Here is a 25,615-nt window from a genome sequence, read left to right as displayed (position 1 = left end):
CATTTTAAATTCATTTTTAGTGGTCCCTCAAAAGATTTGAAGCACTTATTGGAGACAGATGTCCGATGCTAAATTTGTTAGCTTGTTTGCATGCGCCATGTAACGCGGCGGTGAGCCGGGTGGCAGACTCGGACGCTACCGCGTAGCTTTCATTTACATGAAATCAGCATCATTCATCGTTTTATGAATAATTTAACAGCCTGATTTTGATCTGCGGGCATCAATGGCTAAAAGCATACCTTTACAGAGCGACCACATGTTCTCCGTAACGTGTTTTCGTCCAGATGTTTGGAGATCAAAACTATATCTCAGGTATGTGCGCTTCAATATCTACGGCTGCAAGCGAAGGTTTCTTTCATCTAAAAACAGATTAACGTACAGGACATGAATAATACATGTTCAGGCGCTGTCAGCGATAATCAGAATGCACCGATAAGATAACTCGTGCGCTTCCCGTGACGTCGGCACGTAGCGAATTAGCATACTTTTAAATTTCTCCCGTCATGTGGCTCTGATTATTGTGGCATCACTCTGGAGTTTCTTTTTTTGTTTTACATATTAACGATGGGAATATAAAACCAGCACAATTACGAATGTTAATATTTTAAAACGAGAAGGCAAACGTAAACCGCCATTGTTATTTTAGCTTACATTGCTGTCTTGATTTACAAGTTCTACATCACGTAATCGGTGAATGGAAAAAATAAAAGACTAAAATATACATTGACGATTTACCTGAGGTAGAATCTGGAACTGGAAATAAAGATAGAACCACCTATTATTGGCTAATTCTCTGAAACCACATTTTGGCCTAAGCTATCGTCATTAGCCTAATGGTGCTTCCGACTGCTAGATTGTTAGCACCAGTTTTTTGATTTGATTGCTCCGAAACCTGACAAACTTGCTTCACAAACGTATTTTCTGACATAAGATACTGGTGAAAAATGTTCTCCATTGTGTAATTTCACACTTGACGGGCGAGCACGCGCTCCAGAGACCCATTTAATGTTCTCGAACATCTATCACTACGTTTATTACAAACCATTTATTGGGTGTTGTGAAGACGAAAAAAAAAAAACCCCACATTTCAAAAGCATTATTTGTGCAGTTTTCACTTACAGAGAACAACGAGGGCCTGCAGTTTATAGAAGGGATTGGTTTATAGACGTACTTGTCACTTTTTATTTACTAGTGTTTATGGAACGTGACGGTGAATGGAGGAAAATAGGCAAATGAGTGCGTGGCGAGACTTTAAATCTTTTAACATGCATCTTTGGAAAAGTCTGCAGTGCAAAGATGAAAGATAAAAGAAATGAAAAGATGACGTGCTTCAAGGACGCCGTCTCATTGCTTTATTTGTCTGGCGCCTCCGACTTCAACTGGTAAATTCTGGAGACGGCAGGGTCGTGTTTTCTGGGAGGGAGGGGGGGGGGCGAGGTGTCCTCGCAGGGGCAGCCCGGGGAGCGCTCCAGGCGAGTGTCACTCCCCATCGGACACTCTTTCAGAATAAACAAGTCACGCGCTCCAGACGTTTTCGTGTGGCGGATCCGTCCTTTTCAACACTCTGACTTTGACAAACTCTTCTGGAGATTTGTCAGCGCGTGATTGACAAACAGAAGCTAAACTTGGAAGACTTTTTATGGGGTTCTTGCTAATTACCTAAATGTTGCTCGTAGATTGCGCCAAAATGAGTTGGCCAAGTTTGGGATTTTTCTTTATATACCACTTGGGTTCTATTTCAATTGGATTTTTGATTTATTCTTTGAATGCATTTTTTTGGTTTAGTTTTGAGAACCGGTTCATTAAGTTTTATTAGTTCTTATGTTAAAAACTAAACTTATTTTTACTTTTTACATGCTTCTGTTTTAGTTTAGAGTCTATGAGCTGAGTATAAGTTTTATTATTATTATTTTTATTATTATTATTTTTAGATATATTAAGTATTATATATATATATATAAATACACATATATATATTTTTTTCATACATATGATAATTATATATATTTATATTCATATATTTCTTTCCCAACAATCAAGTGCCGTTTGCACTCTGTAAGTTTACATTGCCCCACCAGCACAGTGTAAATAAACACCAGGCGCTTACATATTGTGTAAATACAGCACATATAACAAATACCGAGTGAAAAAAAAAGAGCTTTTGTCTCAGGGAAAAAAAAAACAAAAAAAAAACACTGCGCTGGGAGTGAAGTTTTGGCGCTGCTGTGATCTCCTCGGCTGCAAACTTCTGAGACGTGTTTTCCCCCTGTCTGCGTAATTGCAGTTCACTCTCAGATGCCTCACAACACGTTTGATACACGAATACCCCGTCTTTGAGTTTGCCACTCTCATCGCAGCTATTCCCTGGAAAGGCACAACAACGGCTCAACAGAGCATCGATTGCTTTGCTGGAATGCATCTGCCGTTGGAGGACGACGGCTCGGCTCGGCTCGGCTCGGCTCGGCTCGGGGCCCATCTTGATGTCTCTTTCGGGGCACTCAACACTTGACATGATCCAGTGCTGTTGTCGCAGCCAACAGTAGCAAAGAAAATAACGCAACGAGTGCATCCGTTGCACGTTTCGTGACTCGGATTCGCTTTCTTTGATTTATTGGACAGTTAAAAGTAGCTTTAAACTTGATTGGTTGCATCGCGAGGCTCATCCGCCAGCTGGGGAAATCTCGCACGGCAACATTGTTCTCTCTCTTATGATGTGTCATAAAATGGACCGGCAACAGAATACGTGTGAATTATTCAGATTTACTCTATTCATATTTCATGTCAGATTTTTGTTTTGAGTGATTGCATAATTCAGATTGAGGAGAAAGCTTTTCGCTGCTCAAAGAAAGAACAATGCTCCTTTCGGATGTTTGAGTATTGACTGGTGAGATTCAAAGCATGTTCTGGCAAAGTGAATCAATCTCAGGTTCGAGGGTTTCTTTCCCATATGAAATAAGAATTAAAGCTGAAAGCAGTGATGAATTGGACTTCACACATGGTGAATGCTTGAAATAATCATCAAATTTTGATGGCAACATTCGCCCACGTTTAGCTCAACAATTCGCCGTCTCCCATCCGTCTCGTCAACCCGATTCCCATTAGGGCTCACTCGGGTGAATTCCCGAGAAAAGATTTGTCAAACTACCTGAAAGTTGCCTGAAATAAAAATGGCCGACTTCCTGTTCAGTTATCTGCTAGGGTCTGTTTGATTTTTTTTTTGAAATTTCATTTTAATCACCAAATGCAACTACCAGAAAGTTGCCTGAAATAAAAATGGCCGACTTCCTGTTCAGTTATCTGCTTGGGTCTGTATTTGATTTTTTGAAATTTCATTTTAATAAGCAAATCCAACGAATCTGCTAAAATATTCTTAAACATGGATTGTATTTCATCAAGCATATCAAGTCAGATGTTTTCTTTTATCACGATGGCCATTTCCGCTTGGCTTTATTTTCAAGTTTCCCGTCAGGATTAATCGAGAGCCCTGGCCGTAAGCTCATCTCTGCCTGTGTTTTGGCCATTAGCCACGCCAGCATTAGCGTCAATCAGTATTCATGGGGGCAAGCGACGATGTCACACAGCCATCAGGGAAATTTGCTGAGATACAAGAAACTCTCAGGAGCCATTAAAGCGTGACGTTTCTCCGACGAGTCGATATGTGACAGATTGATAAATGAACAAATTATCTGCGCGGCACTGCGGTCGTAGCTGAGCGTCAAAAATCCAAACATATCAGTTTTTCTCCAAGTCTGGCAGCTGTCTGCGGGTGCAACAGTCAGAAAGAGATTGTAAAAGGATGCTGACGCAGGCTGCGGATTAATCACTATTCCATTGTGTTGGCTGCCCACTCCAAGATGGAGAACCGACGAGCTTTGAATGGAATATTCGTCATCAATCGCCATTTGTGTCGAGAGAGTGCCATGGCGGCCTTTGGAGCTATTGAAAGAACCGAGAATACCAGCTTCAGCCTGATGATTAGTTGTCTTATGACCAAAAGATATTTAGCATATTAATGGAACAAATATACAATTGTATTTTCTATATTAGTAGACCGTAGAACCTTGATTAGACCTCGACTTTGATCTTGAGTGGTCTCATGTTGTCTACAGGTTCGTGAACAAGTTTTCTTGCTTTTCACGAGAAATGCTACAACTCCTGGTATTTTTCGGTTCGTTCCAAAAAAAGTTCAGTTTTTGGATTCAACATGAACAGGCCTCAAGCAAAGGGCTTTGGCATGGCGGCCACGGCATGTCCAGATCCCCTCCCCCCCTCTGCCGCCCGCCCGCCCTCACACCCCGTTTTTTTTTTTTTTTTTTTACTGATTTTATAATGTTGTGTCATACCCATGATGCAACGTCAAGCAAATCTGCTCATTTGTCCGCCTCGCCGAGAAATCTCAGCCGTACGAGTCTTGACATATTTGTCAAATATTTTATGAGCCATCCCTGGAGGAGCCGTCTGAAAGCTTCTTTTTTTTTAACCTGCACTTTTTTGGTCAACCTGCTCTCACCCAGATCACGGACCGCTGCTTGTGTGATCGTCCCGGACAGACAAAACTGAACCGGCGACCGGCGCAGTGGAATCTGACATATTCAGGAAACGCATAGAGCTGGCGGTCGCTCGAGGGAAAAAAAAAAAAATCTCAGCGTAACCACAAGTGCACTTGTTTATTTGCAGGTCAATGCGCTTGGACTGCACTGCCGCTGCCGCCGCCAGCTCATCTCGCAGCTCCTCAGTTATTCCGAGTGAGCCGGTGTTTGTTCCTACGCCCGTTCTTCAACGGTTGGGCTTACCGTGAATAATTCAAGTGCACATTGTTGCCGATTGATACGGCAGGAATGAAAAAGCTCACAGCCGTGCTTGTCTTCTCGCAGCAGTTAAACTGAACATCTTTAAAAAAAAATTCTTTTTTTGGTCATCCATTTTATTTGGAAGCTTGAGAGTCATTCTAGGGTTTATTTTTTGATCATTACAAATTGGACAATTGTCCATAGCCGCGATAAAAGTCCTTGATTATCTGTAACAGTGAGACACCATCATATTTATTTCACTCATATATACAGAATATTGTGTTCCAATAAAAAAAAAACCACGGTGTCCTTATGCTGGCGTTGCTATGTGGGCGCGACATAAGCAGACTTGAACTACCTGAGCTATAAATAGTTCCGAGTGGCGTCTGCCGCCATATGTGCCGTACACTTCTAAAGATTTGTATTCCATAAGCTGTTAATAAAGCCATGTTGGCCACGCTAATGAGATTCATATATTCACCCGCCGACCTTCTTCCGCTCCGCTCGGAGGGCTGCGTGTTGATGTGCGATGGCCGTAATTCAAGGTCTGGCAGGGATTTCGGTGTCACGGCGATTATCATGTACAGATCACATTATTATACATTTACTGCCCTCGCTGTGCAGATGGTCAGTGCGAGCGCCGCCGGCTCCTTTCACACCGGAGTGAAATGTTTTGAGGTTAAATAGTGATTCTGTCAAAATGAAATAGTGAGCAAAGTCAGCGGTTTTTTCATGTATGACACCTTCGAGATTGATTGATAGAATCCAATTATGATCTTAAGTGAATAGTGAAAGATTAGATTCACAGGACAGCATTTTTTTGAAAGTGTCAATTGGGTGAAGCAATTCAAACAAAGTAGAAGGGCACGGTTGGAGATAACCACCAAAAGGATTGGTATTGGATTTTCTTTTTTTTTTTTTTTTAGGGCCTGTCAGATCCAATCCATGTCCAATATATCCTCAATTTAAATATCAAACAATAATTTAGTTTCCTGAAAAATCTTGAAATATGTATTACATCTTTGCAATGTCACAGGTAACACGTCAATCCGTGTCTCCCTAAAAGTACAGTAATGGACTTTTTCCGAGGCGATGACCACAAAAGTTCACGTGACAGCTTGCTGAAGTTACTCTGAACCTCAGATAATCATTTCCGTTCTCTTCCTTGATCCGCTGTTGGCGAGAGATGAGCGCCGCTAGCTGGCAAGAAAAGACAGTCACGGAATTGAAGCCAAACAACCAACTTCTGCTGGCATTGGAGGAGAAGCCACAGTTCAGAGAGGGAACACAACGTGCCACAAAAAAAAAAAAAGATTACAAACAGAAGACGTGTCACAGTTGGCAAGTTGAAGCCTTTAAAAAGTAAAAGTTCTGCCTGTCGATAACCGTCAAAATATTACTGTGCAGTTTAGCCAGCAAAATATATACTAAGTGTTCAAAAACAACTTCATAAACCTTCCTCAAGAGCCCCACGTGGAAAGTTAAAAAAAAAAATCATTCGGACCAGATTCACAAAACGATATTCTTTTCATTTAATTCTATCCATTTGAATCCCCAGTAGGCAATTTTTTTTTTTCTTTCTTTCAGAACAGACTCCATGTCAGACCTCCGTGTAGCAAATATAATGGATCTATTATTCTCATCCTATTTTAAGGCCTTAGGCCCTCAAACATCCATTGGCCATCCCCCCGGAGAGCAAGCAGACCTTAATACCCCCCTCTCGCCATCTATTTTTGGACAGCACGTTTGTTTAACTCTTCAGTTGCAACTCTCTGGGACCATTCCAAAGAAAATGACACCAAAATGTTCCTGTCTAAAGTGTTTCTCGGGTCTGCTTATCACGACGAGTCGGTTCCCTCCTCTATCTCGCTTATTGCCGTCTTAAACGAGATGTCGGTGAGAATGTGCCATCATGGCAGATAAACAGCATTCATCTTTTCTATCGCACCCTCCGGCCCGTCGTGGGTTTATTAACCTCGTTGTTTGAGGACACTACTTGACATATTCATCTTCCCCGTCATTTTTTATACCGCGCTCGTAATCATCAGACGTACTTCCTCGCCACCTTTGCGGGGAAAAATGAACTTTTATTCGTATCGTCAATTAAGGTTGTGCGCCGTTTGTCTTGGCCAACGGGGGAAATAGCAACCTGAGGAATCATTTCGCTAATGATGACCTGTCAAGTGTGCAGCTGTCTGGAATAAATCATTGTCGTCGTTGCCGTCTCGTACACAAAGACTCCCCAATCATGCGGGAAAGCGCTGACAAACATACGGAAGGAAAAGAAAAAAAAAAGAAAAACGCTGAAACTTTGTGCTGTCAACTCTGTCAGTAGTTCGACTGAATATGAAAACCTTATATGCCGAATTTTAGCCTGATTAGACTATTTAATTTTTAAAATGCATATAATTGATAAATAAAGCAAAATCAATCAAGTAAGCAATAAAAATAAACCAAAAATAAATAAAACTTTATACAGTTATATATTATATATAAATATATTTTTTTATATATTTAATTTGTATTAATTAACAATGTAAGATATACATATTGAATAATCATTTGAATCCTAAAATTGTAACACAGAGTTTGAGTCTCACACAATGTGGGGCTATTTTTTTCTTTTTTTTTAGTATCAGTAAATACTTTGTACTTCTATAACTTTTTCCTCATATATGATTATTAAAAGTTTGTGAGCAACAATGACGGGTTGGTTCACATTTGTGTCAAAGGCTCCTGCCATTTCGTCTCATCAGATGTGTTTTTTTTTCCACTGCCGAGCGTCACCATCCATCTCAAGCTCGTCTCCGCCGTCGCCGGCTGATTAGTCCAATTTCAAATGTTTAATATCCCGAGATGGATCCTAATGTTGATTTGTCACATTCAATCGTACTGATCGTATTTAACCTTCAGCCCCGTGACTGGCTCACTCGCGCAGGTCTATCATCATTTGTTCAGCCAACTTTTAGACAAGTCCACTTGAAGCACTTCTTAGCTAACTTGATGCTGAGTGCTTTCAGCAAATTGCCGAGAAGGCTGCAGATGATGTGTTAGCAAAAAAAATTGATTTATTCTGCACGAAACACTTTTTTTCCATCTGGTTGAATTTTATTTTTCATTTTAATTCAGCCTATGAAGCCAGTTTTACTTGTCAACAAAATTTGGCATGTTTATTAATGAGCAGACCCACAAAAAAGTCTTAAGAATCCATTTCCAAAATGACACAGGTCATCGGCCAATTTGGTTTGAAACCGCCATTTTAGAATCATTTTATTTACTTACAAAAACCCTTAAAGATGATCTATCATTTGTCGACCCACCAAAAATTCAGATATTTAGTTTTGAAGAAACTGTTTTAAGCTAATCTGAACTATTTTCAGGAAGTCCTTAGAAGATTAATTTTTTGTCTATATTTGTTATTGTAGTTGGTTAACAAATTTGAACCACATGGAGGAACGGGCAATGCTAAATTGCCAAATATTTGAATTCTCGTCTTTATGAGTGAGTGAAGCATGACAGCTAAGTTTGACGATATGACAAAATATGGAGCGTGACCATCTTGACGGTCTACAGGCTTCCCCTACTGTGAAATGAATTGATTGAACCAAGTGTTAGTTTTGTGTGAGTGAGCCTTAGTTAAGAGTTGCAACAGCTGCTCCAGTCGACTTTGTTGCGGAGGCACGTCGGAATTTACAGTCGGAGAGCGCTAAAGGGGCTGAAGGCAATTAAACATCTGCAGTGGGATGTGCGCACTTTACAACCTCACCGTTAACCCCCCCATACACACACACATCCACGACCTCCTTATTGTCTTTATATAAAACCCATGTTGTCTGTGTGTGTGTGCTGCAGCAAAGCTGTGATCTTTGCACACAATCTGTCATCTCCAACCATGGCGAGACATTGTGTCATCATTGCAAAATGTGACGCTTGCCAGTGTAAGACTGTGACAAGAATGTATCACCACATTTCATATGAAAAATCAAGATGGCTCACTTTTAGAAATAATAGTTTAGCATTCAAGTCATTTCAATCAATTGAAATATACCGTAACGATTGCATGTGATCAGATAATATCTTTGTGTGATGAAATGGCGCCATTTAAAAGCGACTGCCATGGTGATCTGAAGACTCTTCAGCTTCTCTTTCGAAACACAATTCTTGGTGTTTACTGAAACTGTACAATTAGTGCTTGTGTTTATCGATTTCCAGTATGAATGTAAACAATTCAATGGCGGCTTCTGCTTATGTAACAGATGACCTTGAGTATTTTCCGTGCATCTCTTTCTCGCTCCCGTGCCATGCCAAAGAGACATACATTTGGATTATACAGTCGAACTAAAATGGTGTAATCCAGAGATGGCTACCATTTTGTATACATGTGACAACTTCTACCATGTTCATCAAAAGACTTTGTTTACCGCGTTCATACTTTGTACAGCCCATCGTCTTTTCTTGACACATTGTTCTTGTTTTCCAGCTGCTGGAGGTAATTCAATGTTCAGTACACGTTTGACAGCAGCTCGTGGTCAGAAGACCTTGTGTGATACATTATGCACATCAGTCTTGATGCGTTTCCCTTGTCCATTCCCACGGATGAACTCGAAAGACTTCCTCAGCGTAAAGAAAAAAAATAGCACTCCACCAACATAATTGGCCATTTGGAGACATTAAATCCGCTCACGTCGCGCACTGAGGTGACGCACAAAGCTAACGCTAACAGGGTTGCGCGGGTCCGCCGGGCTTGCTATATAAGTAGAGTCATAGGTTAAGCTTGTGTGGGGCTTAAAGAAACCTATTTCTCTTATCTCGCTCGGTCACGAGCCGGCAGCAATAACATTATCAAGGCTCTGTTGTAAGTGCACGGGAGCGGAATTACAGCCACTGAGGAGATATGAAACGCCGCCACACGTCGGTTACAATCGCCTTCTAATCGGGCCATTGTTGGGTTGCCTTATCGACGCGGTCGAGTGCCGTGAACAAAGAATAGCAGCGGCTCGTCTATGAATCATAACTACAAGGTGGCCTTGTTTCATGTTGTGCTTGCGCCTTTGCCTTCTTGTTCGAGAGACCCTCTCTGTCATGGTGGCAGCTACAAGTTTTTGGTCTCTTGTGCGAGATAGCGTACCTCGGGTAATTGACCCTCGTATACACAAACCGAGACTGCGGTAACGGAAAAATTATCTGTTGACGTCTGTATATGCGGCAATACAAACACGGTGACAAGGAAGGGATGTGTGGGGAAAGCTTGTATAATGTCATGGTATTTAAAAAGAAAAAGAAAATTGCCATATTATGTTGCAGCAGACCCCGACATTCAAATTCTGACTCACATCAAAAAATGGATGGGTGAGAGTGGCCAAGGCACACACAACAGAAGGAACCAGCATACTATTAAAAAAAAAAAAAATGATATGCTTTTTCAAATATACGACTATACTGTTTTTGTATGAGGAAAACGCATTTAAAAAATTGCTGATATTTTTTAGGACATCAACTGAATAATGGAATTTCCATTGGAAATAGTTCGAGGTATCACTTATTTGAACAAACTTAAAATGCAATTGAAGAAGGGTGGGGGGGGGGGGGAGTCTTCTTTTTGAAGCGCTGCAGCTTTACCGTGATACAAAAACAAGATCAACACGTCTGTAAAAAAGTTTTTGAAAGGCTGTTGTCCCCGTAGAGTTTCCTCGCCAGGTCATCATTGCGCACGTCAACGTTGAGGGTGTGTGTGTGTGTGTTTGATTGACACAAGGCCGTCCAGTGAGAAATCACAACGCTGTGTTCCTGAGAGCAGACAAGGTGATAAAATCTGCTATTCCTGTCAGCCATGCACCGGCGAATTGTTCATCAGTTCACCACCTATTTTCCTCCGAGACGTTCCCCCTCTTTTTCCCACCTCCCTCCCCTTCTCCCCTCCCTCTCGACTCCAAAGCCGAGTTTGAAAAGAGGGGGAAGCTTTGGTGTGAGCAGAGAGGCCACGGGGGAGTGAATCCCAACAGAACAGCACACGGGGAAAAAGAACAGCTTCAAACGGGCCTGCCTTGAATTGTAGAGGGGTTAGAAAATTGCAATGATTAAAAGTGAAATGTTTGTTTGAAGATAATGTTATTTCTGAAGAGGATTTGGAGCAAGAGATACAATTGTGGGAGAGAAACTCGGACGTATTTCCCACCATTATGTGGACGTGTTTGCAAAGACAAATCTTCCAGGGCTGCCTTTTTCTTTCGCTGTTACGTATTATTCTTTAAGTAGAATGAAAAAAAATAGAAAGCGGACACTGAATATATTGTGCACACAAAATCATCTATGGATACTAAATAGTACCACTGGACTACCTCAAATTTTAATCAGATTAAATTATTTTTTTAACAAGTGGCCAAATGCGTTTCTAAAGGTACATAAAAAAAATATCATGATATTTGTCTCATATTGGGGTATGTGCAATGAGGCCTCAATTAAATATTTTGTGGCCATAAATGAGCATTCCATAGCCTCAAATTTAGTATGACGTTCATAGCATGACACGATATTTTTTTCCCCCTCAAGCAATGTCCGGGGCTCCGTAATTCTGCTCAAAGATTTTGTGATTGTGCCCTGCAGGAAAGTAGCAGCGACAGCGGGTTAAAGAGGACAGACAGGCACCGGTGTGAGCGGATAACAAGACGTCTATTTATTTAGTCGGCGCGTACATCGCAGGTGCACATTAGCATGCGCCGTCAAGCGCTGCCCGGCCGAACCCTCCAGCACCACATCTGGATCAGGTCGTCACCTCTGCTTTAACTCCCCAAAACTTCCCTATGTGGATGCTATTATTATTCTTAGAAGTATCATCATCATCATCATTTTTATTTATTCAAAGTAGTGCTAGCAGTAGCAGTAGTGTAACAAGATGGCCGACAAGAGCGGACGGACAGATGTCTACGGCGTTAATTCGTCTACCTTTGAATTCCCTTCCGCTTGCACCGTTTTACATAAGCAACGCTCGATTGAATATCAATGCGCCTGCTCGATGCTTTTTGATGATGTTTCTCGTTTGGATGAAGATGACACGAGTGAGCCGCGCCTGTCTAAAAAAAAAAAAAAGTTAAATGCCGAGCAGCTTTTCTGACGCCATCGAGCGCGACTTCCCTTTTTTAATCTCTTGACTTCAGGATTAGTTTCACATTTTCGGGAAGACGCTCCCATTGGGTTTGCGCGGCGGGGTCGGGGAATGCCAGCGTCTTTTGTTTGGCTGGCTGAGTGTAGACAATATATGGAAATTTGGCTTTTGTTGTTATTTACTGCTGCGATGCAGAGCATGAGTTGGGAGGGTAAACCTACCTGAAAGGGATGGTGAAGTTTTTAGGGAAGACTACAAGAGTGGAGTACGTTGAAGGACGTAAAAAGGCACTGACAAGTATTGTCGTCCTAAGAGGTGGAAAAAAAATTAGCCGAGGGATTACATCTGGCTTCCCGTCAAGTCAGGGAGAATCTGCCTGGAAGGCTTGCTGAAGTCACATTTCCTGTGCGGTCACTGCAGAATAATTGTTTTAAAAATATTTCTACCTGACTTTAGGCTTTCTATCAAGGCCTGAATTAATGACGATCGTTAAGTATGGTGGCCCTAAAGGGCCAAAGACCTTTTTAGAATGAATCGTTGATATCAGGAATCACATCGAGGCAAGTAAAAACCATTTCTGCAATGGATATAAATGGATGTGAAAAGTACGGTGGCTCTTTAGGGTCTTTCTTTTTTTAATCTAGTCAACATCAGTCTCAAGGCAAGATAATATACCTGGAAGAAATGAAGACTTTTCAGGCCCGTTCAGTCACCTCACAGTCCAATAGTTAACATGAAAAGGCACATAATAGGATCTGAGAAGAGATTGAGTATCCTGTCTGGCTGGCGGCTAACAGCTTTATCATCAGCGCCATTTAGAGTAATCCGGGATGGCTGCGAGGGGGCTACCTTGCCTCGGGCGCCCCCCCACCCGTTAGCCACGGCAGTGACATGTGAGTACGCCGAGATACAAAAGGAAAGAACAAATAACCGGAACGAGGCCCGATCATCACGTAATATACATTTAGATGGTCACGATAACTCAGCCAAAGGGCATCCTGCTCGGCGGCGGCGACGGAGGCGGCACACATACGTCATGGTTAATAGTCTCCCGGCAACCAGAGGAAACATTTATTTGGAATGATTTACCCTTTAGAATTACCCTTCACAAAGTCTTGTCAGGGGCACTCCTCCACAAGTTCTCCATTCGAAAACGACCCTGAGACTTGGAAGCGTGGAGTGGTAAATCATATTGTGTCCTACTGAATACAATATTGATTCCTGGTATCCCTCACAGGCTTCAAGCACAGCAACGGATTGATTTGGAAGGAAAATCTGCTCCTTTAGCTCTTCACTCATGCACCATTCATTAGCTAGAAAAATGCTTGCAACGTTTTAAAAAAAAAAAATCTGTATCCGCTGCGGTCGTTTTTATTTTGCGATATGCTGGGCTATGAAAATATTTTAGAATGTGGGCACACAAATCAAAGTCAATATGGAAATTGTATTTTAGGTTGCTAGAATGATTTTAGCTAAGCAAGAAGAATATTATTCGGGGAAAAGGTGTGCATATGGCGCAAGTAACAAACTTGTACATACATGACCTCATACTGACCGTGATAAATAAATATTCAGAGAAGGACGCAACCTTTACATCAAGACAAATAATAGCCCGCTAAAGTAAGGGCAGAAACAGAAAAGAAAAAAAAAAAGTAGGGGCAAGTTCAAGGAACTGTTGTCTTCCGCAAACTCCCGGAGAGGTTAGACTGTGAATCACAATGTTCACATGTCTAATTTCATATTCTCTCTCAGTCTGTCTCTCTCGTTTTAAACTAATAATTCCACAGGCATTTTTTGTGAAAGTCCTTAATGTCAAATAAAGAAACTAAATGATAAAATTGAATGAGGCATTTAATAGAGTCTGGAGCTGCAGGAGCACGCCGGCCTGACATGATTTCTGGGGTGAATTCTAATAAGAAATAGATCCCGGGAAGGCTTGCTGTGTGCGAAGGAGCGGGAGAGAGGGAGGGAAATTAACTTAGGGAGTTCACTGGCTGTGTGAACGTGTTATGAAGGCGTTGTGTCTTTTTTTTTTTTAATGGTGCGCACGACTTTTTCCTCCCATGCTAAATCTGCATCTTGAAGGGGGCCCGGAGAGTCCAAAAATACTGATGCAATTACAGCAACTGACCCCGTGTTATGAGGGGTGTTTAAAAAAAAAAAAAAGTGGCCCCCACTTTTGTCCCAAATAATTGCCTCGGCTCCAGAAGACACCTTGTTTCCCACCAGCCAGTCTCACACGCTAGGACGAGAGTAATAATATTCAATATAATGAGAGCATGATCTCACTGCACGCATGATCTCGTGCTAACAACAATCTCACGCTTTCATCTCTCAGCTGGAATGTTCATGATCACGCTGAGCTGGGGGAATAAATGGAAATGTCACTTTTATGTCCATGCCGGCTTCTCACCGTCATAAAAATACTGAAATTGAAAAAAAACAATTGCGTGAAGTAGTGTCCGTGTTTTTGGAATACATGACATAACCATACTGTGTTTTATAAACATTGCTAGTACTAATGCTAGCAGACGAGGTAATATCCGTTGTTAGTTCTGACAGTGATATGCATTTTAATAATTGATTGAACATTATAATATAATAATTATTCATAATTTATAATAATTATAATAATGATTATTAACACAAAATCACTGTTGGAACACATTGTACAAACAAATAGTATAATATATTAATATTACACTCAATTCTAACTTTCTTGTTTTATGCTTATTTTGTGTATTTATATCTAAATATGCGTTCACAGCACCATACTACCCCCTAAGTAGCAAAACATGTTTTAGTGAATGTTATTTTACTTTAATTAGGGTTTTTTTTCCTGGTTGTTCTTTCAACTTGTATTTAAATGTGAGTGTAGAATTTACATATGACCTTATTTTATTACCTTAGTTAGTTGGAGAATGCAGAGTTTTTATCGACTGGCATGACATGTTCTTTGTAATTATTCCAAAAAAAAAAAAAAAGTTTATATGCGGATGTTTTTCATTCAACTGTTGATCCCAAAAAAAGTCAAGCACAGCAACATCAACTTCATTAGTGAATTCTGAGTCGCTGTTCCAGTAGATGGGGTGTGGGTAAAAAAAAAAATAAAAAAAATTAATAAATAAAAACTTCCTAATTGCGCTCCATGGCAGTGGCATAAAATGAAATCAACATGGCACAAAAAATCTTGGGCAAAAAAAAATTGAGCACGTCTCTGCTGGGTATTAATGTTGACAAGAAGTAACCCCAGAGGAATCTATCGTCTCTCTAAAATCATCCCCCAGTAACCAGATAATTAAATCTACAGCCAGCTACTGGCCTCACTTGCCGAAATTCAACAGGCAGTGTGTTTTCTTTTGCGGCACAGCGTGAAAGGACAACAAGGCACGAGGCTGCATGCAGTCCCATCTTTGATTTATTTGGTAGATATATTTTTAGTGTTTGCAAAAAAGTTTCTTTCTTGATTCCTTTACTCTTGGAAGGAAAACAAATGCTTGAATGCATTATTGGTTTCATGCCTACGTGTACAAAAAAAAAAAATGGTTTTGGTTTAGTTGTCACATCTTGTACTTTTGTTTCCCAACATTTATTGAGCCGAGGCACAAATTACGGAACAAAACGTTCTCGGAACGCAACCAAGAAAAAATGTCACAAAACGATTCACGTTAAGTAAACAAAGTTCAAAACATGATTTGATCCTCACAATGAAGTTCTGTCCTGTACCTCAGACATGTTTCGATCAACGAGTTTCAACTGGAGGAGGAAATACGAGATGAACACGACACGTTCTGCTCATTGTTGTGTTCCAGGCCCTAGAGCGGGAACATTTTTATTTGTTTGCATCTGCCACAAAGGTGTTCGGCATCCTCTGGCTTAAACAAAGCCCATCTGCCATCCACCGTTAGAATTTCCGTTTTTTTGCCTTTGGTTGTTTTTGTGGGAGCCATGCCAAAATAAAGACTTCATAAGTTCGCAATGGCTGAGGCTAGCAGTGAACAGTTTGCCGGGATTTTTGGCATTCTATTTTATTGTTGTACACCCCTCCCATTTCCTTCAACATGAGTTGTGTACATTCTCGGTACAACATTTAGGTGGCAAATCTGCCCCGAAACGGCGAGCGTTCCTGTTGATACGGCTTATCGAATACGCCGCGCACCGTTTGCCCACGTCCGTCTTTGCAGCACTTAATGCCGCTTAATTAGACATCTGGAATTATTAGAAAATATAGCCAACAGACAAAATGAAAATGTCGACCAGGCAGCGATTCATTAGTAGTATTCGTCAGGGGAACAAGCTTTGATTAGATTGTTCGTTTCTTCAAGGCAAATCCAGTCGAACAAAGGCCGCCAGCAGCGGCTAATCTCACAGTAGTGGAAAACGTGATAAAGCTAGCGGTACTTTTAGCGTGTTTTTTTTTTTTTTTTTTTACTCCACTGTATTTTGGAACCTCAATTTAATCGAATAAATTGGGAGAGTTTTTTTCAAACCACCCCAAAATAACAATAGTATATAATATTACTGTAAATAATTATAACTCACAAATAAATTGATAAATAGAATGATGAATAAATTAATAATAATAAAAATTTAAATAATTAATAAATAAATAAATAAGCAAGCAGGTTGGCCCGCTTCCTGTTTTCACCTCCATTATGTTTTGCTGACATATTGAAAAATCTTTGCACTCAAGTTTGCACAAATATTAAATCAGACCAAGTGTCCAGTTTGATACTTTTCAACTGTCCAATTTGTCAAAAACCTAAATATCACCATTTTGGGGGGTGGGGCTGACAAGACCACGACAACATGTTGGGTTTACAGGAAGATTGTAGTTCGACTTCTTTCAGCCTACTAATTTACTGAAAAACCAAATAACCAAAAGGAAAAACTTAGCGGTAAAACAAAAGAATGTTTCCGTACCAGAGGAAGGCCGTAGAACTTTATAAGTATCTCGGGATGCTGTCCTGAGATCCATTGCCATGGATTCTCCATTTTCCCTTACGTTACACAAGTTAATGAGATTTGTCACTCAGTTGTCGCGTCGCTCCTGTCAAGATGTTTGGACGTCATTTTTATTCAGCCAACTCAATGCGACGGGAGCAAAACAATCAAAAGCGTGACGCACAGATGACCAAACAATGAGTCAATTATAGAAGACGGCTGTGTTGACAGTTTAAATGAACACGTATAACTTCATAATTACGGAACGAGCCAGGCAAAGATGAATAGCTCGGGGAGCTTTTAAAGGCGGCGTATGAATCAACACTTCCCAGCGCAATTACTCTGAGAGTAATTGTGAAAGTGATGACAAGTCGAAGGAAGGCAAAGTAAGAGTGGCGAAGAAATGCCTCCCTCGCCCCTGTGGGTCCAATCTTTGCGTAGCATGCAAGCCTTTGCAAGCCTTCCGCATCCTTGGGAAGAGCAATTCCATCTCACCCGGGCCCATTGTCCAGGGAGCGAAACTCATCGCTCAGCCTGCCAGCAATGAGCCAAATGGTGACGAATATGTTGGCCGTGAATAGGAAATGATTGGTAATTAAAGTTACCTTGAAAAGTATTACACCTTTGGAAAAGATGGGGCTCTGGAGTCCATTAGGATGAGGAGGTGAAGGATGAAGCCGGGGCAGCAAAGTGGCCTGAGTGATGGCTGCTATCTGAGACTGTCACTGGGCCGGAGAATGTGACGTTTGATTAAGGCTGACCCAGAAAACGCGGACCAAGGAAGTTATCTTCTCCGCTTTGCCGAGACACCCGGTGAACTCGTCTGGCTTTGACAACGACTACGTGTTGATTTACAAGCTGAAGGGCTGCTCCATTTTAGTTTTGGTGCGTTGAAGGAAAATCTGTCATGAATTCAGTAAATATTCTTGGTTTACTCTTCAGTCATCTATTTTTTTGTGTTTATTATTTATCAAAAAAAAAACTCACCTATTCAGATATGTTTGTGCTTTTTACCCCAAAAAAAAAAAAAATCTAGGAACAAAAAAGTGATACAGTGATTCAATAAATATTCAGTAAATATTCTTGCTTTACTATTCAGTCATCTATTCTTTAAATTGATTTCATTTATTTAAGAAAAACCCTAACCCTAAAAAAAATGTAGGAACAGAAAAATTATTCAGGAATTGAGTTATTATTCAGTCGTCTATTCTTCGTGTTTATTATTTATTAAAAAACACCTCAACCATTCAGATATTTTTGTGTTTTTTCTTTGATACAAATAGTAACTGGTGTCAAGGAAATAGCGTTAGGTTTTTTGTGAACATTACATCGCGTAATTAGCATAATTTTAATAGTATTAAACCAGTAGCTAATATATGTGTACATTTAGTTCCAAGTTGATGAATTCCCCAAATTAGCAAATAGGCTAATTTGCAAATGCAAACCTGCAAATATTTGGGTACTTGAGTTTTTTTTTCCTCCAAAAACTGCCCAGCTGAAGCATTGATACCTTTTCACATCCGTGCCATCCTGCATCATTTCAAAGAAAAAAAAAAGAAAACATGAAAGCTGTTCTCTCCCAGGCAAATATTGATAAACGGAGCAGCTGGCTCCGATGCCTTCGGGTACCTCGCTCGCGTCGTCTTCCGCGACCTCTTTATCAGACCGAGCCAGGTGGGTTGCCCGAGCAGAATGTGGGTCATTGTTGTCGTCGTCAACGTCGAGGGAGCCCCGATGTGCATATTGTGCATGTGTGAAAGGACGCAATAATCCAACCCCAAAATGTGCCAACACTTCTTATTCATCCAGATCCCGTCCCTCCAGAGTTGCGCTGCTGCTGCTGCTGCTGCTGCTGCTGCTGCTGCTCACGTTTGACGTGACGGAGAGCTGTCATTGTGTGCTTCCAGTCGCTTATCTCATTCGCTTAATTCAGGCCGTGTAAATCAGTTGGATGGGAGAAAGGTTGAATGGAACAATCATTTATGAGCCTGTGTGATCTTGGAGAACAGTCTGAAGGACGGGACGAGGCCATCGGACCCGAGTCTATTGTCGGTGGTGTGAAGTAACAAAGTACAAATACTTTGTTGCTGACTGAAATAGATTTTTTAAATACTGAGTTGTTGAGTTATGTCCTTGGTGTCAAACTCAAGGCCCAGGGGCCAGATACGGCCCGCCATATCATTTTATGTGGCCCGCAAAGACGAATTTTGCATCGACATTGTCATTACAAAAATTACACTTCACTTTTAAAAAAATAGCGATATTGCTTGCAATATTTATTACCAATCGTCTGCTAATCTCTGATTTCAAAACTAGTTTTTCATCAGTTTGTTTTGTAGCCTATACCGTACATAGAAGGCGTTGACAATCATAATGGCCCTCCGAAGGAATTTATGACAATACGGCCCGTGACAAAAATGAGTTTGACATCAGTGTCAATTATATATTGTTTTTATTTTAACAAATATTTTGTTGCTGAACTGAAATAGACACTGAGTTTTTTTAGTTATGCTCTCAATTATATATTGTTTTTTATTTCATGTTTGTATTGATTATTTTTTGTTATAATGATAGAAAATATTGAGTGTTAAGTGAAGACACCTGTCTTGATGAAGTGGGCGTGTCTCCTAAAGATCACTCCTTCACCCAGCAGTCATAGTTGCAGTGTGTGGTGTGTCAACACACCAGATCGTCCCCCTCATCTTTCTTCATTTTATTTGTATCCACCGAGTTCGGTGCAATTGCAAGAATTTCACACAAGTACCTGCTGCTACTCTGCCAACGTGAGTGTTTACGTGAAATATTTATTCTAAACACAAAACATTTGATTTTCTAAGTGATGACAGTCTTTATTATTTTGCAAATATTGTCTCATTTTCAATGTGATGGTTGCAAAAAAATCCCGAAGGTGAATGAGTGGGTATAAATGGCACGTCCCTGAAAGGTTCTCATTCAAGAAGAGGCACCTCTGTGTGTCATATAATGCATGCTATGGCTCTTCTCTCCACTTATTGATGGTGATAATATCTACTTTGCACAATGGAAATAAACAACAACTTGAATGCATACTCCCAATGCAATCCCAGCCGAGCTATAATGGCTTGGTGTGAGTTGGCCTTTAATGAATCACTGACATTGAAATTCAGTTCCACGCCTCACAACAGTTGTCTGCCCTCCTCCCGCTCATAAAATGCAAGTCGTACTTATTATGGTGTGGGTTTTTTTCGAGGTGTGTGTGTGTGGGGGGGGGGGGGGATTTCTGTCACTCTGTGAGCCTGGACCCGGCATTTTTCTCTCTTGATGAATCTCAATTATGCCAAGGTCACCTTTCATTGTGCTGATCTCTGGGCTGCGTTATTGGAACTGGCAGCGTTTACGCACCATCGTGGCCGTGCATATTGACAGCCGGCGCCCCTTCTGCAAAGCACCAACGCTAGAGAGAAGAAGAAAAAAAAAAAAAGTAAATAAAATGAAAGGGAGTGAAAATGCTTGTGTTGTTTCTAATCATGGCACGTCTTCTGGCTTTATGGTCTGTAATCATTGCGTCAGCTGGAGTGAATCCACAACTCTCACATATCTCATTGTTGAACCCCATTTAACTGAGGTCTGTGAGGTACCCTGTCATTTAATAATGACTTATAGCATAGTGGTGGTTAAAACTTGAAATATGTTTGATTATATTATCTCTATATTTTAGTTTAAATATTTTTGTTATTTATATTATACATTCAGTTTATGTATTCTATATATTTTTTATATTATTTATAGTATATATTTTATTTACTTTATATTATATTTTTATCTGATTTATATTATAAAGCCAAAAAAACTACTCAAAATGCGAACAAATTATACATTTTGGGCAAACTTGAGGCGTTTGAAGCAGGACTGGCTGACTCCAAAAGTGTGTGACAGCAATCCAGGCGGGATCGTGATAAAAAGACTTCAACACTTTTTGACATGTGTGTGCTGGTCACCAGGACAACACAACATGTATGCTCACAAACAGACACTAATTTGTTAGGGCGTAAACACAACACGATTCTTTTGGGTCAACAGATTCTGTTGTTCACTTTTTTCTTATTCCAGACGAGTCACACTAGCGACACGCGTAATTGCTTGTTTCCGTTGTGGCGTCTGTGGAGGGGGCGGAAAAAGAGACGCTTTGCCTCACAATTGACGCCTTGACAGGCAGTGGTTAGCTGAAGCGATACGGCCATGACAGCTCCCTGATATCACTTGTTAAACAAGCCGCAGACGGTTTACCTTTGGCGAAGTGTCTTATTTGTAACGCCACGTGAGGCTAGTTCTAATGCCGGGCAGATTTGCGGGGAAGATGCAAAGGACTCCAAGTATTGTTTTCTTGAAGCTGCTGTTGGGGACTTGTCAATGAAATGGGTACAAAAATAACATGGCCGCCAAAAGACACTTTTCCTTCGCAACAAGCAATTTGAGCAGACCAAAGAAAATCACAAGAAGCCGTCCGTGTTCAAAAAGTCAGAAGAGTTCGACCGGTTTGGTTTGACGCTGACATTTTATGGCCATTATTTTAAAAATTCTGAAATTCCATCCATCCATCCATCCATCCATCCATCTTCTTCCGCTTATCCGGGGTCGGGTCGCGGGGGCAGCAGCTTTAGGAGGGACTCCCAGACTTCCCTCTCCCCAGCCACTTCATCCAGCTCATCCCGGGGGATCCCAAGGCGTTCCCAGGCCAGCTGAGAGACATAGTCTCTCCAGCGCGTCCTGGGTCGTCCCCGGGGTCTCCTACCGGTGGGACATGCCCGGAACACCTCCCCAGGGAGGCGTCCAGGAGGCATCCTGATAAGATGCCCGAGCCACCTCATCTGGCTCCTCTCAACGTGGAGGAGTAGCGACTCTACTCCGAGTCTCTCCCGGATGACCGAGCTTCTCACCCTATCTCTAAGGGAGAGCCCGGACATCCTGCGGAGAAAACTCATTTCGGCCGCTTGTATCCGAGATCTCGTTCTTTCGGTCACGACCCATAGCTCGTGACCATAGGTGAGGGTAGGAGCGTAAATCGACCGGTAAATTGAGAGCTTTGCCTTTTGGCTCAGCTCTCTCTTCACCACAACGGACCGGTACAGGGTCCGCATTACTGCCGACGCTGCACCGATCCGCCTGTCGATCTCACGCTCCATCCTCCCCTCACTCGTGAACAAGACTCCAAGATACTTGAACTCCTCCACTTGGGGCAGGATCTCATCCCCGATCCGGAGTGGGCATTCCACCCTTTTCCGATCGAGGACCATGGACTCGGATTTGGAGGTGCTGACCCTCATCCCGACCGCTTCACACTCGGCTGCGAATCGTTCCAGCGAGAGCTGGAGATCACGGCCTGAAGAAGCCAACAGCACCACGTCATCTGCAAAAAGCAGAGACGCGATGCTGAGGTCCCCAAACCGGACCCCCTCAACGCCTCAGCTGCGCCTAGAAATTCTGTCCATAAAAATTATGAACAGAATCGGTGACAAAGGGCAGCCTTGGCGGAGTCCAACCCTCACTGGGAACGAATCCGTCTTACTGCCGGAAATGCGGACCAGACTCTGGCATCGGTGGTACAGGGACCGAACCGCCCTTATCAGTTGGCTCGGCACCCCGTACTCCCGAAGCACCCTCCACAGAACCTCCCGAGGGACACGGTCGAACGCCTTCTCCAAGTCCACAAAACACATGTGGACTGGTTGGGCGAACTCCCATGCACCCTCGAGGATCCTGCCGAGGGTGTAGAGCTGGTCCACTGTTCCACGGCCAGGACGAAAGCCACACTGCTCCTCCTGAATCCGAGGTTCGACCTCCCGACGGACCCTCCTCTCCAGCACCCCTGAATAGACCTTACCAGGGAGGCTGAGGAGTGTGATTCCCCTGTAATTGGAACACACCCTCCGGTCCCCCTTCTTAAAGAGGGGAACCACCACCCCAGTCTGCCAATCCAGAGGCACTGTCCCCGATGTCCACGCAACGTTGTAGAGGCGTGTCAGCCATGACAGCCCCACAACATCCAGAGCCTTTAAGAACTCCGGGCGGATCTCATCCACCCCCGGGGCCTTGCCACCGAGGAGTTTTTTGACTACCTCAGTGACTTCGGCCCCAGAGATTGGAGAATCCGCCTCAGAGTCTCCAGGCCCTGCTTCCTCAATGGAAGGCGTGTAGGTGGAATTGAGGAGGTCTTCGAAGTATTCTCCCCACCGACTCACGACGTCCCGAGTCGAGGTCAGCAGCACGCCATCCCCACTGTAAACAGTGTTGACGTTGCACTGCTTCCCCCTCCTGAGACGCCGGATGGTGGACCAGAATTTCCTCGAAGCCGTCCGAAAGTCATTCTCCATGGCCTCACCGAACTCCTCCCACGCCCGGGTTTTTGCCTCAGCAACCGCCGAAGCCGCGTTCCGCTTGGCCATCCGGTACCTGTCAGCTGCCTCCGGAGTCCCGCAGGCCAAAACGGCCCGATAGGACTCCTTCTTCAGCTTGACGGCATCCCTTACCGCCGGTGTCCACCAGCGGGTTCGGGGATTGCTGCCACGACAGGCACCAACGACCTTACGGCCACAGCTCCGGTCGGCCGCCTCAACAATGGAGGCGCGGAACATGGTCCACTCAGACTCAATGTCCCCCGCCTCCCCCGGGACGTGGGAAAAGCTCTGCCGGAGGTGGGAGTTGAAGCTCTTCCTGACAGGAGATTCTGCCAGACGTTCCCAGCAGACCCTCACAGAGCGTTTGGGTCTGCCAGGTCGGACCGGCATCTTCCCCCACCATCGGAGCCAACCCACCACCAGGTGGTGATCAGTTGACAGCTCCGCCCCTCTCTTCACCCGAGTGTCCAAAACATGCGGCCGCAAATCCGATGACACGACTACAAAGTCGATCATCGAACTGCGGCCTAGGGTGTCCTGGTGCCAAGTGCACACATGGACACCCTTATGTTTGAACATGGTGTTCATTATTGAAAATCCGTGTCGAGCACAGAAGTCCAACAATAGAACACCGCTCGGGTTCAGATCAGGGGGGCCGTTCCTCCCAATCACGCCCTTCCAGGTCTCACTGTCATTGCCCACGTGAGCATTGAAGTCACCCAGTAGAACGATGGAGTCCCCAGAAGGAGCGCTCTCCAGCACTTCCTCCAGGGACCCCAAGAAGGGTGGGTACTCTGAGCTGCTGTTTGGTGCATAGACACAAACAACAGTCAGGACCCGTCCCCCCACCCGAAGGCGGAGGGAGGCTACCCTCTCGTTCACCGGGGTGAACCCCAATGTGCAGGCGCCCAGCCGGGGGGCAATAAGTATACCCACACCTGCTCGACGCCTCTCACCGTGGGCAACTCCAGAGTGGAAGAGAGTCCAGCCCCTCTCGAGAGGGCTTGTACCGGAACCCAAACTGTGTGTGGAGGCTAGTCCGACTATATCTAGTCGGAATCTTTCTGCCTCGCACACCAGCTCGGGCTCCTTTCCAGCCAGAGAGGTGACATTCCATGTCCCAAGAGCCAGCTTCTGCAGCCGGGGATCAGACCGCCAAGGTCCCTGCCTTTGGCTGCCGCCCAGCTCACATTGCACCCGACCCCTTCGGCCCCTCCCACAGGTGGTGAGCCCATGGGAAGGGGGACCCACGTTTCCATTTCGGGCTATGCCCGGCCGGGCCCCATGGGCGAAGACCCGGCCACCAGACGCTCGCCTTCGAGCCCCGCCTCCAGGCCTGGCTCCAGAGGGGGGCCCCGGTGACCCGCGTCCGGGCGAGGGAAAACAAAGTCCATTTATGGTTTTCATCATAAGGGGCTTGGGTGAGCCGTGCTTTGTCTGACCCCTCACCTAGGACCCGTTTGCCATGGGTGACCCTACCAGGGGCATGAAGCCCCCGACAACATGGCTCCTAGGATCATAGGGGCACGCAAACCCCTCCACCACGATAAGGTGACGACTCGCGGAGGGGTTTTTATTTTAAAAATTCTGAAATTAAAATTAAAAATGGCACCTCCACACAACATGGCCAACTTCCTGTGCATCCTGTCGTGATACACAGGAAGTTCGCCCACGCCGAACTTTGTGTCAATCAGCACTGGTGGTACAAATATATTCCGCGCTGATTCTCAGCCCTTAAGGATTGTCAACCACACTATTGAATTAATAATGAAGGTTGCAAGCAAGCAGTGCTATCGAGAAAGACACTTATAAGTAGCCATTATTTTTTTTATTTTTTAAGCCTTCAAGGATACTGCGCTCGGGAGAAGAAACAATGCACACAATAGTGAGCCGGAGGTTCTATTTCTATATCAAGGTTAGTTTCATTCAGTTGAAATACAATAATCTCTTCAAGGAGATTACAGTGAATGGACTCACCGGTGCTTCAAATGCCCAAAAAAAAAAAATAACTCTTCCGTGCGGATGAATGGTGAAGCTGGAGGCGCTTTGCATATATCCTGTCGCGACACATAAGGAAGTCTGATAGCCCACCGGAGGAAAACCGCCGGGCTGATCACAGAGCTGCTCTATCATGTGTGTATACGTGTGTGTGCATATACTTGTTTTGCATTAAAGTGCTGGGGATTACCTCCTCCAAGGAAAGTTGACTTGATGTTTAAATAGACACACTAAATGGCTTTAACGCATTTTGGGGGGTCTGAAAAGTGGCATCACCAGCCACAATGTTGTCAGAAATGTTTTTAAAAAGTTAGATTGAAGATTTGCCAAAACTTTAGAGTTTGACCCGCAACATAACGAGTGTTACTTCGCCGATGTGGTGCAGAAGTTTATACGAAGCGCTTCAG

The 25,615-nt window shown here is 43.2% G+C and overlaps 1 long non-coding RNA gene across 5 annotated transcripts in view; it reads left to right on the top strand.

The window, feature by feature from the left end:
- LOC148401149 (uncharacterized) overlaps nt 1–25,615 on the top strand; it is a 153,555-nt gene that overhangs the window by 78,587 nt on the left and 49,353 nt on the right. The window contains exon 1 of one of the 5 annotated variants that reach the window (XR_015857535.1): nt 19,475–19,619. The exons of the other annotated variants lie outside the window; for them this stretch is intronic. This is a non-coding gene — a long non-coding RNA (uncharacterized LOC148401149). Of the gene's footprint in view, nt 1–19,474; nt 19,620–25,615 lie in introns of those variants that run through there. 5 annotated transcript variants of the gene reach the window in all.

Source organism: Syngnathus floridae, chromosome 3, assembly GCF_059516105.1.
Source record: "Syngnathus floridae isolate MCC-2025c chromosome 3, RoL_Sflo_1.0, whole genome shotgun sequence".
Lineage (NCBI taxonomy): Eukaryota > Metazoa > Chordata > Actinopteri > Syngnathiformes > Syngnathidae > Syngnathus > Syngnathus floridae.
Note: the sequence above shows the minus strand (reverse complement) of the source record. Positions and strands in the feature narration are given on the sequence as shown.